We start from the raw sequence: 13315 nt of genomic DNA, 5'->3' as shown, positions 1-13315 counted from the left end.
TGAGCTATGAGAAATTCACTATAAAGCTATGTCCATAAATTTTCCAAGTAAAAAAACTAACAACACAGAAACCCTGTTTGTTTGAATCAGGTATTAAATTTGTTATTCTGTCTTTTCCATTCATCCTCTCACTTTGTCCAGACACTTCACGTCAACAGTTTTAGCTGTTTATTAGAATACTAATAGTGGAGCAATTGAGTTATAAAGGATTTACTGGCAGCTCTCCATTATGAGTAAATATAACAGCCAAGGAAAAGAGAGACAAACCTGCCCTCCTTGCCTAGCAAGAGCTCTGTTTATGAAACAACAGAAGATAACAATGTTCACGTTATAAATAACTTTATTCTTTTTCCTAGTAGAATCACTGAGTCTTCTGCATGCAGAGAAATTTTTATATCTCTACTACATTTTTTTTAAAAGCAAAATCTTTATGTTCCAGCTAACTACGACATAACAGCATCTTCTGAACCTCATTTTTGACAGAGATAATACAGCTTGCTATTTCATAGCTTAAATAGAATATTTTATGTAGACACTTTAGGTAGTTCTACACAATTAAGGTTCCAAACTAAGATATGTCTGTGCATCCTTACAGTCTAGAGAACAAATGAACCTTTGATAGACAGAAAATGTGCACTTTTCCTTATGAGATCCTTTTGATGTGCCTTCATTTTTCCCCATTCTTCACTTTTAGGAGGTGTAACAGAAATGTGCCCAGCTTTAATTGCCAGGGGCATAGATTTGGAATTAATAGATTTGGGTCCATTCCTCTCCTTCAATGCTGGATTATTATGTACAGCTCAAATAATTTTCAATTTTTTTCTGTTTTCTCAAGAGCAGCTAGAGGCCAGTGACTCTTTATAAACCACTGCAAGATAGAAAAGCTTGTATTGCTGTCCTGGTTCCTTAAAAATAAATTAAAATTTTCTTCATCCAGCAATTTTTTTTAAACAAATAGGACAAAAGTTTAAACTTTTTAATGAAACTGACTTAGAACCCTGTCTTTTATTTTGTAGGTGAAACACCTACTGAGAGTTTACTTGTGTTAGGAAGAAAGAGAAACCTGCATTTTTTATATAGCTTCTGTATTTATATCAGCTGTATTAGGTGTAAGAATGCATATTTTATCTCAACATATATGGTAGCAGCCCCCTGGATCTACTGACACATCTACATTTAAAACCAAAAGCCATTTCACTTTCATTTCCTCACAGGTTTAATATTGTTCCTTTAACTTCACAGTGGGAGCACGTGAATTTGGAAAGTGTTATAAATGGCTTTTCTTATAATTTTGTGTCCTTCTAGATAATCTATTTCATGGTACAATAATTATAGTAATCCTATAAAATCTACTTAGGTTCATTCATATGGTGTTTTGTTTGTAAAGATGTAGTGTTACAAAACAGCTTAATGGTTTTGCTACTCAAGGATGGGTTTATTCCTTGAGGAGAGCAAAGCAATAGAAAAAACAATGAGAAAAACAGAGTAAGGAGAAGGGTGGTGGTCTTTCTCTAGCAACAGGGGGAATGTAATTATGGCTTTATTATGAAAGATAATATTTTAAAACTTTTTCAAACTCTACATTGAAAATGCCTACAATAATTCATATTAAAAAATAATGTTATGGCACATTTTTGTGGTAAACTGAAGGCATGTGCAGTTACTTTCATTGATCTTTATATATTTTTTTTTCACAAACATCTTTTTGGAAAGCAAGATGTTTTGTAAAAAAAAGAAAGAAGGTTGTGCATCGATGTGCAGTGGGGGAGGAATTCAGGCACTGGAAAAGTTCAACATGCCTTATGACAAGACACTGATGTCAGTTACATTTTTGATCATCATTGTGTTTTCTCCAGACTTTGTGGGGAAATACTTCAATAGAAATTAATCAGTAAGGTTAACAGTGGACACAAACACAGACCCAGTCAGAATTCAACTGCTTCTTAATTTGGCATTTTACAAAACCACACACACGGGACACTTAACACTTTAAATTTTATTTCCTAACCATTATCCATGCTGAGTTCCTCGGTCCTTCCAGATTCTCTACACTGTTCCAAGAACAATTGTGTGTTTAAATTGTGCACTTCAAAAAGTCATGAGAAGTGGAAAATGAGGTGCAGTGCTTTCTAATGTTCCTACTTTCTGATCCCAAACCTGAAGATAAATAAGGAAGCCATAAAAAGTGATGTCAGAGGAGACTTTAGTGAACTATCCAAGCCCTTCCTGTCTGACTTCACTGTACGATAGAAGGGTATATTATGATCAAGCTTCCCCTGCACCTGTGTATTTACAAATCTAAACAGATCTATTAAAAATCAAGTAAATTTCTTTCCAGTAGTTTTCCTTATTGACAAAATTTGCATCAGAGAAAGATAAATCCTCAATGATTTATTAATTCTATTTACATATCCTAGAGGAAAATGCAAAGAAGGATTTAAGACACTTCAGGAGGGAAGTTCTGTGAAGTATCTTACACTGAAATCTGATTTTGGCAGACATTTTGCTGGCTGAGTCTCTAGGAGAGTCTGCATTTTCATAAACTTCAAATAGAGGGGTGGAGGAAAAAAATCAGCTCTGTAATTTGCTTGTTGTTTGCTGTTTGTAATGAGAATCATTGTTAATTTAGGAGCCCGACAGCTGTAGGACATTTGCCATTCGGCAGCAGCTGTCAGTAGCACTCTGGTTTATTTTGCAAACAGATGTTTAATTTGACTTTAAGGCCATTGTCATTTTGTGAGGGGAAACAAAGAGAGACAAGGAATAGAAATAATAATGATAGTCATAATTTGATTTCCTTTCAAAACATACAGAGTCACTATTGATGACATCAGAAATATTGTCATTTTTTTTACTGAATGTTTGAAATCAGTTTTTTGAAACTGCCTGAAGCTGTCCATGATAATTCATGTTAAGGAATTGATTTGTCTTGTGTCAGGAACTGAAGGCTTTATTTTAATGAAATGTGATACATTTTTAAAATATGTCTTTTATTCATGAATCAAGATGTCATACTATTCCTGCAGGTCATAGATAAAGAGATTTTGGTCTCTAAATTGAAACCAGTACTCCAGTGGGCCCAAATATGTTTTGCTTACTGTAGTGTGGTGGTGTTCTCATTGCTCATGAGTGAATGTTAAGGGCAAATGGAGTACAGCAATGATGAAAGGAGGTGATTAGAAAGATAAGTACTGTAATGTAGTCAATTTTTAGTTTTAGGAACAAATGATTTTATCCAATATGTGCCTAGTGACTGAGGCTTTTTACAACATTTTGTTAAGATCCTCCATTACTCAAAATGTCTATTGACCCAAATAAAAGAATGTAGATGAGCAGTGAATATTCTCAAATCTACAACACATTGGTAATTCCTAGACATTCCAAAGTCTAATTTAAGTTAATCATAAATGTGGCAGAACTGGTCACTTGCTTCTTCATATGCAATCAGTATTTCAAGATTGTGTTCTGTGAGGGTATGTAAGTAGTCCTGCAGTTAAATGTAAGAAGCTGCACTGCATGTATGGGACAAAATTTTCCTTAGAAAAATTTTTCTGGCGGGCTGATGTAAGTATTGGGTGAAGTGTCTGCATGCCCACAGAAATCTAGAGCAGCTCTGCAGAGCACATTTTGCAGTTACAATTTCAGGCACAGCTCCATTATAGTATGAAAGGCAAATGGATGAATTAACAAGGTGCTGGATTCTGGCCATCCTTCCTGGGACTGAATAGCATTTCAAGTCTCATGTGAGTTTACATTTGTTAGCTGGAGAGTCCCTAAGAGTGACGTGTAATATCAGCAAGGGTCTCAGAACCTGAACACTGTATTTGTCTTGATTCCTTGCTTCATGTGAAGCACCACAAAATCAATTCTGATTTGTTTCCTTAAAGGAGCAGCTATTTGTATTATTGCAGTTCTTTAGAAATTCTGAAAAATCACCCAGAAAAGGAATCGTTCTTTGCATGAACTGGCTGTGGAATTGATTGTTGTTGTCATTCTTGTTACCTGGGCTGACAATTTTAAGGCAATTGTGAACGGATCAAAACACTAAATTCAATCAATAATTGGGTGGACCATTCCTTTCTTTCCTTGCATTAATTAGGTACCCACTTTTCCCACCTTTTCTACATCATTAGATATGCATTAAGGATCTTTGTTATCTGAACAGCAGCAGCCTGAACGCTTTTTGCCCTGCTTTCCCCAAGAAATGGATTTGTTGCTCCATCACTTCACTGCTCCAGCAGAATGCAGTTTGAAGTCTTGCAATGCACCAGAAAGCACATTTGATTTTTTTTTAAATGGTTTCTGGGTTTCATTTGCTGCAGAAAGGGCTGGGTTGCAGGCCTAGGGAGAGACTCAGCCCTGCTCGTTAGAGGGATAATGAGCTTGATGCTCTCTCACTGCTGTGTGTGGAGCCCCATGATACCCTTAATCTCAACCAACTCATTTAAGTTTTACAGATTACCTAGCATATGGTTTCTTGCCATAGATTTCTCTGAAAATGGAATATATATACTAGATTTATATACAGAGAAATAAATTTGTGCTCTCCTACACTGCAGCTGCCTGGCAATGGTGGCTGAAGTAGATGTATGATGACACAAGAAGCTCACATAAAAAATATATTCCACATGCAAAGGTATTGAGGGACCACCATCTCATGATTGCTCATAAAGAAGTTGTCTTGCTTATCAGGTTTAATTTAGACAGCAAAATATTAACGAAGGCATTTTTCTAATTTCTCTGAATTAATTGTGGCCAAAACATTGTCTTCAATATGGCAAAGAAACTAAAATAGTTATCATTCTTCCTGCTTTTATAATAGTAATCTCTATTTCTGCCACACAATTATACTCACAAAATGCTAAATATGTTCAGGCAAGTAAGTAAAATAAAACTAAGCTGAAGAGGAGGCAAATTTGACAGGTATTTGGATATGTGTTGTCTGCATTGTCTTTTTCAGTAAGCCACTTGGCTCAGTGAGAATAAAGTTCTGAGTGCTGTCCTTATAATTTTCTGGTTTTCCAGTGGCCAGTCACGCCTCATAAGAAATTCAGGCTGCAATTCCCTTTCTGATTAAGTGAAACTGAAGTTGGTAATTGATTTCAGGGGAAGGTCAGTCAGGTGTCACTGGAGTGTCACCTAACAGAAGCACAAGACTGTGGGACACATCTAAGTTTTCCAAACATCCTCCACATCAGTGTATCTGTTTTACGTTTTTAGTTTTAAATTTTATGGTTTTAGCTTTTATAGCATGCAAATTTTTCTGTCTCTTTTTCAGTTTGAATGTTTGGGGGAACAAATGAGTCCTCACTATAATAAACTAAGTCATATAGTTATACCTTATATTTTTGTCTAGAAGATCAGGAAATTTGTTTTCCTCGTTGCTTCAGTTTCAAAGCCTAGACCAACATTTGGAAATGTTTAGATGGCACTGCTTGGTTGTCAATCTCAAACCCATAATGGATTCACCTCTGTCCCATACAGGTGCCTGAAGGGGCACCCCAGCTTTTCTCCACTAAGTCTGAGCAATGAAAAGCTCTATTTCCTCCTGTACCTCTTATCACACTTGGTGTATCTCAACTATCCACATTAAAACTTCTCCCTCTTGGAGTTTCTAAGGAAGTTAAGAATCTAATTTACTGCACTTTTGTTCCAAATAAAACGTGGTAGGGCTGAATTCCAGTTCCTAGTCTATTCCTGCTTCTCAATATAAAGGGTGATTTATCATTCTAATCCCTGTCATTACTGCTTGCTACTGTTCACAATGCTCCTTTAATAGTCTTATTCATGTGCTCTCCTTGTCCCGATGATTGAGGGAGATACAGACCCTGGATCTTTTGCTTAATCCCTGCTCCTCTAAGCACAGTTGTAATCACTTTCTCTATGAAATGCTGACTTTTATCCGGATCAACGAGACTTCAGGAACCCCACTGAGGCAAAAAGCTTCTTGAGACTGTAGGGTTTGTTTCCTCTCCCTGCTGCTGCATGTTGTTGTATGGAAAATGCTTAAAATCACCGTGAAAAGGAATCACAGTCTTCCGAGAAGTTTCATTAGCCCAGAGTGATTCTGGGGGGGGTTAATGTTTATAATTTAAGTATAATCACACCCACAGTCTGACAATCCACTGCTGCAGCAAAGAGATGTGCCTGGACTCGGTTCTCACCCTTCCTATGCATGTCTTGGGCATTTATTGATCCATTTCCTAATCTCTTTCTGTACCCTTCAACACTGCTATTTCCTTATCCCTGAGAGTCTTTTTTTCTGATTTTCATGTGTTTAGCAAGTCTCCTTTCTCCATCATTTACTTGCTCTGTTGTAGCCAAAGTGCAATCACTGCCACTGGTGTGGGCAGCTAATCAGCCATGAGAAGGCTGCATGATTTTGGCATTTTTAGGGCTGAAGTGGGAAGACCAAAGGCCCTGATGTACAGGTTCCCTGCCACTGCATTCTCCAAAAACCTGTGTGTTGTGACAGGTAGAAGAATTATAAAAGAAAGGCCTCATCAAACCAGGCCTGCTCTGTTCAATTAATAGCTAGCCTGTCATCTCTTCTAAGTGTAGTTCAGCAATTTTCAGGTTCCCATGCTAAAACAGTCTTGGTATGAAAATTCATTAGCATAACCACCTATTCCTTAGTTAAAAAACAAATGCACCTGCAATAACAAGGGATTTGTCTCATGAAAATCAGTAAAGAAAATATGTAAACAATACAAAAATAGAGAGATTTGACAGACAAGTAAAATATCTTAATTGCAAGAAAGCCATTAACCAATTAAAGTTGCATGAGGTCTGTAAAAACTGTATAAAATGAGTTGTGAAAATAAAGAATTGGCTTTTCCCTGCATAAAGATAATAGAGTCTCAGCTAATTTACCACAACACCTGTGTACCAAAGTTTGGCAACAATATTTGCTACAAATTCCTACTGCAAGGACTTGAGCGAGCAGGACAATAATGGGAGGCACTGCTCTAATACTGTTCTTAGCCACCAGCAGGAGTTAAATAATGGGTAGGCAGAGAGGCTTGCTGGAAACAACCCCAATAATGTGGAGGAATTTCATGGATTAATTCTATCTTTCTTTGATAATTATGTGTTGCATGAGCAGGGTGGTGTTGGGAAAGATGAAAATTGAACAGAAAAGTTTTACAGATATGAATGTATAGCAAAAAGTTCCTTAGAAATGAAAGCCAGTTTTGATACAGAGGAATAAAAAAGATGTTTAAATTAAGGATAGCTGAGCTAACCATTGTTACTGAACAACTGAGAAAACAAAGGGTAAGACAAGTTGGAAAGAGATTTTATGACTAATAGCAAAGGATATGTTGACCACAAACAAAGATGATGTTCTTACCAAGCACAAATAGGTCTTAGAAAAACAAAAGATACTATAGGCAAACAACAACCATGTTTTTACCAAGTAGCAAAAAAGTCTAGGAATTTTCCACTTCAAGAAAACAGAAAAGCAACTTTAAACTGTAACATACTAACTTGAAGTGATTGGATTGTACTAACCAGAATATGGCACTGACATTAGTTGTGATAGGCTGTAGGTAAATGTAAAGGTATTGTGTGTAATGCTGATTGGTGTCTATGTATTAAGATGTTCAGCAAGGAAAACTATATAATGCATTGTAACCAGAACCAAAGTGGCTTCAGGCATGCCTGTGGGCTGTAGCTGGCAGCTTTTGGGCTGGGCTCTGTATCACCCACGGCCCAGGACTGCTGTAACACCATCTCTGCAATGAACAGCATTTTGGAACAGAGGTGCCTGCAGTCCTGCATCTCTGACTGCTCCCACCGGGACTTCTCTTACAGCTCTCTCAGCTACTTCTGAAATGCAATTTGAATTTGCCTTCTCCTCAATACACAGCTCCTCCAGGATGAGGGAAGTGGAAAAGTTACCAATGGCAACGCTGTTGTTGGTCCTTTGTTTTCTTTCCTTTCCCTGCACTCCTGTCTTTCAGCGTGAACACCCAGCGTCTCCTGGCATTATGTGGCTGAATGTTCAGCAGGCTGTGCAGTCCCAGCTGTCAGGGAGAGCTCTCAGAACAGCCCAGGTAGATGGGATCCAGTTGTTTCAGGCATTAATTCCTGACAGATGAGATCCGTGCCTCAGCTGCACTAAAGAACTGACAAGTCTCTCCTGATGGCTCCAGTTCCACTCCTTAACCTCAAGTGCTAAAGACACTGCATCAAAAACTTCCTCAGAGAAATACGTTCACGACAGTAAGGTCTCTTTTAGGAAGCACGATTAAGCATTTTAATATTAAATTATCTTTGTTTCAGTGGGTGTTAATTTGTTACATTAATTGTGGCGTTCACCTTCAGGCTCCTGTCAATTCAAATGAAGTGAAGATTTTTTTTTGATTTGAAAACATCAAATACTTTATTCCAATCTAGATTCTTTCTACTGGGTATCCACTAATCAGTATTCGATGAATGGGTGGGTTTTGTTAGGATATTGCTTTTGATAAATAAATTCTTTTCTGTACAAGCAAATAATTTACTCATTTAAACACAATTTCAATATATTGCCAGTTGAAAACTTTTTAAAAAATAATAGGAGAATGACCGCCCTGCTATTTTTTTATGTTCATATTCTTTTACTTCATGCTTTATAAATACTAAAAATTTAGAACAATTTTTCTAAATTTTGGGGAATTTTTTGGCTTCATTAAGTGGGAGCTCATGGTCATGCTTAAAATTTAATTCTTTCGTTTGTTTGTTTTTAAATATATTAAAAAAAGTAGTGGTTCTTCTTTTTACTGCCTCAACCTGGAGTGGGAGAAGTTGATTCAAGTGGAGAGGGGAATATGAGTAGAATATAAAGATTAAAAGCAATGCCATAAAAGGGAAAATATGCTTTTACTATGTGTCAGCTGTCTAGGTGGGCTGTTCAATAATGGCAAAATTCTCGTTACTAAAGGAGGTTGAGCAGTGACCTCAAGTCAAGTAGGGAACTTGGGGACAGGTGAAGGGACATGTGTGAGGGTTTGAGATGTGGCCTTTGCCTGTGTGGTCGGTTTTCTCCCCCATCCTGCCATCTCAGGTCACACAGGCTGCCAAAAGGGGCATGGTTGGAACACCCAAAGGAATGAAATGTTTAGGTTCCCTGTGCAAGTGGCCGAGTGTTATACAGGTTAGAGAGACCTTAAGTGGAAATAAATTACAGCTTGATAAGGGATTTTTATTTTGCTCTACTTTTCATTTTGTTTTTATGATTTGTTAGTTAGCACACAAGTGCTTTGCATTGGTTCTTATCACTAGTCAGCTCAGTTATCAGATAATTTGGGCTCCCTAGCTTGAAACAAACCCTGTAGTCCCACCTTTGGTAGATTGTTTCCATCTACTCCATAAAAGCACTAATTAGAATAACAAAAAAGAATCCATCCTCCAAACACTCAGTCCTCTCCAATCTGACTTTCCTTTGCAGTATAATTTATAATGCTTAGCTCTGAAATTCAAAGAGATTGCTGCAAAAAGTGGGGACTGTCAAAATCCCTGGTGAAGATGCAGCCCATGAACAGCAATGGGCTTTAAGTGATGTTGTTTTTTTTGTTTTAAGTTCTTCTGGGGTTTTTCTTGCAAGTAACAGGTGTAGCGTTCCTGTCAGAAATTATCGTGTCAGTAGGGCTTTTTATCCTCAAGATTTTAGTTTAATATTTATATCCTGTTGCCATTCAAGCAAAGAACAGAGAGATTTTCTGAGGAAAAATAGAAGACAGCAGCGTGTATAGCTGTGGTTCTCCCCAGAGCTTTTTGTTGTATTATATTCATATATTGAATGTGATGGCCAAGTCTGTCCTGAAGTCAGCGAGCTCCCCTGTAGGTGTGTGGTGGCAGCCCCAAGTGTGACATGGAGGACACCCAAAGGATTTGGAAGCAAGAGGAAATTTGTAAGAAAGGCTGTTGAGCACTTTGCTCTTGCTGCAGCATTTCTCTGAATTGTATTTTCTGACAGTACATGTGAAATGCTGAAAAAATAAAACTAAACAAGGATAATCTGGTGTGTATTTATGTACTGAAGTTTTTAGAAGTGAACATGTTTTATTGTTTTTCATGGGAGTAATCTGTTGGCGAAAAGATCCTCATCCTGTGCAGGGATGTAAATGTGGAGTTGTGGCAACACTGGTAAACTTCATCTTACTATTACTGTGTTTTATCCAGCATCAAATATCAAGTCTGGGTTGTTTAAACTGTGTTAAATACACAGTTAAAAACAAATTAATGAACAATCTCCACAAAATGACAATGAAAAATACATCTTCTTGTTTTATCTTTTAAGTTATGCATTAAAAAAAGAAACAGTATGCTGGAAATTTTTAGAATGTTGGCCCTTGTCAATGATGGCAGCTGACAGATTCTGGTGTAGATGGAGCCTGTCATGGCTCAGACAGCAGACTTTCCTAACTGAAAATCATTTTGAAGAATGTGGTTGTCAAATATACTATCAGTGTAAAAATTGCTGGCTATCTATTGGCTAAATGGTTGTATAGGCTTTCACAGGAGTTTTAATTTCTTTTTCATAAAAGTCTCCTAAATATTAGAAAAAGAGGTAATTATTGTTCATAAACTTCTGGGAGTTTGTGCTTTCCCTGACCTTGTCAGAAACACAGGGTTGGCTTTTTGTTAAAGACAACATAAAAGGAAATAAAATGAGAACATCCTAAATAATGCATTAGAATGACCAAACCCAGTAGCATCAACAAAATTGCAGTGGATGTAAATTTGTGGTTTTCACATCACTTTCTAGTGTTAAAGTTAATGGTATATTTAGAAATTCTTTCTCTCTAAAAAAATCGACAAACCCAAAATTAAACAAACTTATCATCCTATTAATTGTTCTCACTAGCTTTTTGGGTGGGGAAACAACTTATCATACTCTAATTGAGTCAGTGAGGCATGGAATAATTAAAATGATTTTGACAGCTAGAAGGGCAAGACAAGTTTAGCTCACAGGTAATATGGAGCACAGCTCTATAGATTATTATTATTCCTCAACATCCAAGTAAAACTTGGAGTCTCCTCAGCAGCTCTGACAAAACCTGTTTTATTCAAGTGTAACTCTAATATTGTACTTAATGGTTTTGATGTAAGCTTAAAATTGTCATAGGAACAATTCTTACAAATCCTCTTCCTTACTTCCTTTGTCACATCACTACACCCACAGAAGTAATTTAAAATAAGAGTATTTCTTTTCATGCTAGGATTTGACAAAAGGATGAGGAAAACAATCTAAAGCTGTTTCTATAGGATAAAAAAATAGAAAGAAAAAACCCCAAACTGACTCCTGTTTCTGGTATGAACTGGAGCATTCCCAGGGCTGGCCTGAATTTTTATGGTTTATGACATTTCCTGTTTCTTAATATCCCAAGTGCCATTTCTGTGTCTTTGGCAGGGCTTTTCACAGGAGGATGGTGCAATTGTTGTGGAACTGGGCTGCAGGGGGACTTTCTTATTCCATGGAAGCCTTCAAGGCAGTTTTTTCCCACTGCCCTCAGATTTGGTCTGACCAAACCGAGCCAGGACAGGGACATTCCAAAGGGGTATTGCCAAAGCAGATATTACAGGAGTAACCAGATATTCCTTCCTTTTCATGTGAGAACTAAAAACCAGAAATTATGATACTTTTTGGATAATTCAGTTGTTTGGTTTTCTTTATTAAAGCAGATGCTTTCAGATATAGAAATGCCTTTACCTTACAGTTTTGCTCCTTAGTTTGGTGATGGAAAAGCTTTAGCAAAAGTCCAGAAGCCTTGCCTTGCAGAAAATGGGAAACAAACAGGTTTTTTTAGTCAAATTTGTTTCCGTCTTCCTTTACCTATCATTTTCTGATAGTCAGAGAGAAGAAAGTCCACAAGAAAATCAAGAAATTGAAGATTCACTTAGATATATTAATATGGGAGGGAAAGCAGTTGGATTGCTCCTTTCTCATTAAGTTCAGACAGCACTGGATGCTTGAAGTGGTGGGAAGGATTTATGTAAATTAAACAGAAGTGTGCCTTGTGTAAATTCTTAAAAGATTTCTTGCCTCTCTCTAGAAGTTTACCACTCCATTTTTAGCTGTTTTTTGTAAGCCTTGAAGCCAAAGGAAAGATCTTTAATCCAAAGATCAGAACTTTTATAGAAGAATAAAAATTATGTCCAAAAAAACCCAGGGAAACAAAAGTAGCTATAAAAGCTAGCAAATACACTGATCAGGTGTTTTGGTCTGTGTTCAGTCTACAAGCTGATTATTAAAACAGTTAATACTTTAAAATGATTTATTATTGAGTATTTGTAGAGTTCTGCTTTTGATATTTATGCAGCCCTGTAATGTGCCCGCCCTGGTGCATTTGGAACCAGTACAAAACCTCCCATTTAAATTATTGGCTCACCATATAGTTTCAAACACAGCTGAAGAGACAATGACTCAGAGGGCTGTGAAGCTTTTGTTATTAGAAAAGGAACCGTTCCCTTGACATTTTACAGTGACAAGCTAACTGCAGCAAAAAGAATAATACAAGTATGCTTCAGGCTTCAAACAATCTTTCTCTATTTTCCTTTTTTCTAAAATAACTGGTAACTGCTTCTCAAATACCCGTAATACCTTTGTTATCTGCAGAACTGAGATTTTTATCGAACAACTGATTTTGTATTTGTTTGGATGAAGATAATAGAATAATTTAGATGGGAAGGGACTTCTGGAAGTAATTTAGTCCATTCTCCTGCTTGAAGTAGACGTTGCCTCAGTAGGTTGCCAAGGCATGGATCTGATGAAGTTTCGAATATTTCCAGAGATGGATGTTGCACACATCAAACCGTCTAAGCAGCCCATTCCAGGGTTAAATCTCTTTGATTATCCTCCTGGTGAGCAAAGTTTTCCTTGCATCTGCATGGCATTTCTTGTGCCCCCACTTTCTGTCTCCTTGCAGTGTAGCATCCAAAAAGTCTTTAAATTTGGCTTTGGCTTCCCAGTTTGAAGGCTGGAAACATTAAGGAGCATGCCACTGTCACAGGTCGGCCTTTGGGCTCTTATTCTTCCTGGTAGTTGTTCTGGTAGTTATGTTTGTTGCATTTTTTCCCCCTTTATTTCGTAGAAACCCTGAAAAAGGTTCCTCAGAAAGGACTAAGAGTTTTTTGCACTCCTTTCAGTCTGATGCAGCTTTAAGAGGTTTGAAAAGCCCAGTTATTCTCATGGGGTGCTTTGTAAGGTGAAAAGAAGAATTCCTTCCTCTCCTACACTGACCTTGCATCTTGGAAAAGAAAGCAGAGTGAAATTGCATCTTATTTTGGATAATTTTATGGCTGGGACATTGTCAAAGGAAGGTTACAT

The 13315-nt window shown here is 37.2% G+C and overlaps 1 protein-coding gene across 1 annotated transcript in view; it reads left to right on the top strand.

Moving 5' to 3' along the window:
* SPON1 (spondin 1) overlaps positions 1 to 13315 on the top strand; it is a 173620-nt gene that overhangs the window by 40267 nt on the left and 120038 nt on the right. The gene's annotated exons all lie outside the window — the stretch shown is intronic.

The sequence above is a fragment of the Prinia subflava genome, chromosome 5 (genome assembly GCF_021018805.1).
Source record: "Prinia subflava isolate CZ2003 ecotype Zambia chromosome 5, Cam_Psub_1.2, whole genome shotgun sequence".
Classification (NCBI taxonomy): Eukaryota; Metazoa; Chordata; class Aves; order Passeriformes; family Cisticolidae; genus Prinia; species Prinia subflava.
Note: the sequence above shows the minus strand (reverse complement) of the source record. Positions and strands in the feature narration are given on the sequence as shown.